This window comes from Thamnophis sirtalis, unplaced genomic scaffold (genome assembly GCF_051295495.1).
Source record: "Thamnophis sirtalis isolate CommonGarterSnake01/CBP01778 unplaced genomic scaffold, rThaSir2_p1.2 scaffold_7, whole genome shotgun sequence".
Taxonomy (NCBI): domain Eukaryota; kingdom Metazoa; phylum Chordata; class Lepidosauria; order Squamata; family Natricidae; genus Thamnophis; species Thamnophis sirtalis.
In genome coordinates this window covers 75,073,134-75,079,133 of record NW_028261387.1, presented here as the reverse complement: position 1 = coordinate 75,079,133, position 6,000 = coordinate 75,073,134, and positions in this window count along the sequence as shown.

Sequence of the window (6,000 nt, the reverse complement as noted above, 5' to 3'; positions counted from 1 at the left end):
AACCTCTGCTCATCCGGAAACCCTATCTTACAATGGATTCTTCCCAGTTTCTTTACTAGCATCGTTAGTAGTAGAAGGCAAAACCAAATTGGTTTTTTTCACATTTTTTTATTAGTGACAGGCAACGTTTTTATACTTTAAAAAAAAAAACAAACGGAAAGAATAGAATGGAAGAGAATAAAATGGAAGCAGATTCCCATTGCCTTCTATTGACACATTTTATGTACCATATTTTCTAATCTAGCCTGAAATTTCCTGTTGCCTCTCATCAGTTACTCACCAGGCCTAACCTACTTTCCTTTTCAAGATTATCCAACTAATCTAATTAATCATCTAATGCTGCCATCTAGCTGGTGTTAAACACCTGCTTTTCTTTCTTCCTCACTAAAAGTGACAGGAAATCTAGCAGTTAGTAAACTTCAGATATCAAAAAGGGCCTTGAAGGCCACATATAGCTATAGTGTGAGCAATGTATTAAGACTGAAAATTCACATTACCGAAAAGGTAATATTGGAAATGAACATGATTGTAAATAATAAAATGAAGGAGTCTTATTAATGATTTGTCTCATTAGAATGACTTTTTTGCGTACTATTTTATCAGTGAATTCTTGTGAATGGAAGTAAAGGTCTAAGTTTGAGAATATTGTATGTATGAAACAACTTTTATTCATATCCTCCTCCTCTACAGTTTCCAGACATCCAAAGAATGGAATATGTTTAAAATAAAGTTATAGTGCTAGCAAGAGAGCTATTTTTTCTTGGAGGGGGTGGTGGAATTAAGCATTTATTTGGCTTTTCTTTTTTAAAAAAACTTTCTAATAGAAGATCTTATAAAAATTTGCAAAAAACACACATGGGAAAATTATATTGAATTGCCCTCCTCCATCTCACTTGCCAATAGAATTATAATTACCCAGTTAAATTGATTGACAGTTCTTTAGAGACAAAGGACTACTTGTTCACAACATGGGTTTTTAGTTTAAAGGCCAACTGGTTGAGAAATTTGGATGGCTTCAAAGTACTGCCAGGTATATTCAAGGGAGATCAATCTTTCAATGGCTATTATCTGTGATAGCTCAATCAAAAATGTAGGTGAAAGAGGTAGCATATATAATGTTCTGTACTAATAAGTGGAGGAGAAGACAATGACCAATAAAGTCAAGTGTTATTCACTGAATGAATACATTTGATGGCCCAAATGATAAAAAGTATACTAGGATTTTCTGTCTTTCCTTATATCCAAATATTTTAAACAATTCCAAACAATCTCATGTGGCATGGCCACTATTATAGAGTTTTAGTTCAAAATTATGGGGCATATCCATGCTGGGAAAATCAGGTAGATACATTTTTGTTCTATCTGGCAGAGCTCATCTTGTCCCAAAGTCTAATTTTTGTTTGCATGTAATCTGTATGTTTGGATTGCAAGCCCTGATACACAGGGCTTTCAGAGTACTTTGTAGTAAAGAAACATAATTTCTGGTGATCATTATGTTGTAGGCAGTAATCTTATACTCATTCATGCAAGTATATCCTATTGAACACAATGGATTTATTTCAATGCAATTTATAGGACAGTTTGGTTTGTCGATACCTATGAGGTTAAAACCATATATTTGCAAAAGGATGTTGCAGTCACAGAGATAATTACTAACTAATATTTATTGCACTTGTCTATGTAAATTTATCATTAGCAAGCAAACAGTACCAGGGTATAAAAAGACATTTAATTTCAAAAGCAATCTGCATGAAATAATTAATCCCAGCTCTGAACAGATTCCTTCTTCTATGCCAGTAGGCTCTGCACATAACAAATTGTGTGATATAACTTTTTATTCCATAACCATGCATTTAGTGTTGTGGCAGTTGGAATGGAGTCAGTGTCGTATCTCCTGTTTTATAAATCAGCATGCTGAAAAATTCAAAGTTGCCTTTAGATTTAGAATTCAGGGCCCCTCAAAGCTAATGTCTAATTTCATTTAATGTTATAGATGCCTGGAGAAAAGGAAAGTAGAAACTAGAGTACAATGAGATCAATTGATTTAAGGAAAATGGGACATTCTGTGATGACATGACCTTTACAAAACCCTGAATTATCATGCCTGATGGATATAATTAACTTTTTGAATATCTGCAAAAAAAAAAGTCATGAACAGGCTATTTTTAAAAATGATTTATGTTGAATCCTTATCATAATTTTTGGAATACCTCTCCCAACATTTGATTTTGCTTCATTAAAGCTCAAACTATGGATACACAATGTAGTTTATCCACTTCTATTGCACTGAGGATGCCTATGTTGCCTTATATGGATACAGGACAGAAACTGAAATGAATTGAATAATATTCAATAATATTTCTCTGGAACATTGTAATTGGAAGGTTGTAAGCCGCCCAGAGTTAACCTGCAGTAAGATGGGCAGCCAATAAATTTGAAAAACAAGCAAACAAACAGATCTCCCAAGGTCAGATGCATTACCACCTTTTTGCTTTTGGAAAGGTCTGGGGCCCCAATGGCTGATGGAATAGAATGCAAAGTGTACCTCCTTTCTAGGTGCACTTTGCTCCCTCCCTATTCACCCTGCTTAGTTGAATTTTTAAATTTAAGATCTTTATTGATGTTTTACACTGCATTTTATTCAGTGTCTGTAAGATGCCCAGAATTGCCTTTGGCAAGATGGGTGGCATATGTTTGATAAAAAAAATAAATTCTGTTAAGGAATGACTTATTCATTCTCCATTAAATGTTTATATAATTCTGGATACTGAATGCTTTTTCCTGTATCATGTTCTTCCACTTACATATTTCTGTATTAAAGGTAAATTTAGTCTGTGACAATATTTTGTTGTGTGGACTTTGCATGCTGCTCTTTCAAGTAAATATTGACTCCTGGAAATGATCTCTATGTTACTTTCTTGGCAACAATATGGAAGAGGTTTGCTATTGTTGTTTTAACAGAACGTAAATCAATCACTTGATTAATAATACAGTTGCCCACTTTATCTTTCTATCCTAAAATGTTTCCATTTAGACATGCCTTTGAGTTCTGGGAATTTAAAGCTATTTATTCTATTTATTTTAGACACGGCATATCTAAAGAAAATGTGGAGATTTTGGCATTTGCTGGGTTTGGTATAATCATATGCATGTTTACTCAGAAATATGTCACAGTATATTTTATGGAGTTTCCTCCTATGTAGCATGCATATGACTGCAGCATTAAGTACCCTTAAATAAATGGTGTGTCAAGAATCTACTGCTTAGCATGAACTGAGAAATAATTTAGTAATTACTACTTTTAACTGTGATTAGTGCCAGAGGAGAGGGGTTTTAGTATGTATACCTATACTATATATCTTTAAACAAATTATTTCTGTCATTTAAGCATAACTTGTCATTTTAATTCTTAGATAGATAAATTTAAAGGAGTCAAAATAAATGAGATCCCAAATAAGTATTTACTTTACATAATGTATGCTTTCTGAATTGGTATGTTGTGCTTGGATCAGCAGAATAACCAAGGTGATGTTTTCATTCTGTTATTAAATTTGTAGTCAACTCCCTCCAGGTGACTCACAGTAGATTACCACATATTGTTGGGTGGGATGGGAGCTCAAGTACAAATAGCAAGCAATATCAAAGAATATGTATTATCTGGAATAGCTGTTCCATTGAAACATGAGGTTGGATGAATTGTTCTTATTAAGGTATGAATTTCACTGTTCATGCTGTTGTGATAGTTATAGAAGACTTTAAAAAACAATTAGGTAATATCTTAAAAGTTCTATGGCCCAATCACCATGTTTAAAGTTCTAGCACTTTTAATTAATCCAAAACTTGCTTGTCTGTTTTCCAAGGGCCTTATATTCTTTAAGGATGCGTAAATTTTAATGATGGCAACATTTTGTTAGCTAGTCTAAACATAATTCCAGGCATGGGAGGGAATGAATAAATCTGTCTGTTTTGCTCTCTATTTTATTTAATATTTTAAACATTTCAAATTCTTTGGATAAAGAAATATTTCTGTGTGTCAGAAATAATAAATTATGTAAGACATGTTATCTTTGGGCATAAGACCTCTTTCAGTAGTTGCATCCTGGTTATTACAGAGATTAATAGACCCTGGACAAAAGTAGGCCTTCTTTATTTAAAGGCTGAATTTCCAGTCAGGTCTCTTTTTCCCTACAATAGTGTTTTTCAAACTTAAAAGTAACAACTTTAAGATGTGTGAACTCCAAGAATTGGTTCTAGGAGTTAAAGTCCACACATCTTAAAGTTGTCAAGATTAAAACTCTGCCCTACATGCTTATTTTATCAATCATCTGAAAAAAATTGACAGAATTTTTTTTTCTGAGACCAGAGAGTTGGACATCCTCTTTTAAATATATGGCAATGGGTCGTCTACATTTTAAAAAATCTGCAGTTAGCTTTATACAGTTCCAATATAGGCCACTGAGTATTTATTGAGAGCAAAATTTCTGTTATTAAGTGAGACATTTCTTAAGTGAGCTTTGCCCCATTTTACAATATTTTTTGCCACAGTTGTTAAGTAAATCACTGCAGTTGTTAAGTTAGTAACACGTTTGTTTCGTTATTTTTTTTGGAAAGTTTTTTATTTTTTATTCTCATAGAGTTATAGGTATACAGTCATAGAATTGTTATTCTTCTTTACATTTGTCATTCTTACACATTTATTGTTCATTTTAAAAGATTACAATATACAGTTTGGGTTGCTTTATTTAGCATCCCATCCGTCTGTTTTAACACAACCTTATTTTCCCTTTCTTTTCTCCCACCCTCCCTTCTCTACTTTACTCCTTCCTCCTTTCCTTCCTCTTCCTTCTTCCTTTACTTCTCTCCTTCTCTTTCTCTCCCATCCACCCTCCTCTCCTTACCTCTTTTTTCCTTCCCTCCTCTTCCTCTCGTCCTCTCCTCCCCTCTCCCTTTCTTTTGTTGTTATAGGTGTCTCTTTCAAATCTCAATTTGTTTTCTTGGGATGGTATTTCCACAAACCCAAGTATAGCTTAGTATTATTTCTTATTCCCTGCCCTTCGCTAATCTATCCTGTTTTTTCCCCTTTATATCTCATTCTTGAATATAGGTGAAACTCGAAAAATTAGAATATCATGCAAAAGTTCATTTATTTCAGTAATGCAATTTAAAAGGTAAAACTAATATATGAGATAAGACTCATTACATGCAAAGCAAGATAGTTCAAGCCGTGATTTGTCATAATTGTGATGATTATGGCGTACAGCTCATGAAAACCCCAAATCCACCATCTCAGAAAATTAGACTATTACATGCAATCAATAAAACAAGGATTGTACATAAAACAATATTGCACCTCTGAAAAGTATAAGCATGCATATGTACTCAGTACTTGGTTTGGATCCCTTTTGCAGCAATTACTGCCTCAATGTGGCATGGCATGGAAGCTATCCGCCTGTGGCACTGCTGAGGTGTTATGGAAGACCAGGATGCTTCAATAGCGGCCTTCAGCTCTTCTGCATTGTTCGGTCTCATGCCTCTCATCTTTCAATTGGCAATGCCCCATAGATTCTCTATGGGGTTCAGGTCAGGCGAGTTTGCTGGCCAATCAAGCACAGTAATCCCACAGTCATTGAACCAGGTTTTGGTGCTTTTGGCAGTGTAGGCAGCTGGAAAATGAAGTCAGCATCCCCATAAAGCTTGTCTGCGGAAGGAAGCATGAAGTGCTCCAAAATCTCCTGGTAGACGGCTGCATTGACCCTGGTCTTAATGAAGCACAGTGGTCCAAAGTCCTCTTTTTTGATGACAGCAACTTTTGCCAAAAGCACCAAAAACTGGTTCAATGACCATGGGATTACTGTGCTTAATTGGCCTCTCCATTCTTCCTCCATACTCTGGGTCCTTGGTTTCCAAATGAGATGCAAAAGTTGCTCTCATCAGAAAAGATGACTTTGGATCACTGAGATGCTGGATTTGGGGTTTTCATGAGCTGTACGCCATAATCAT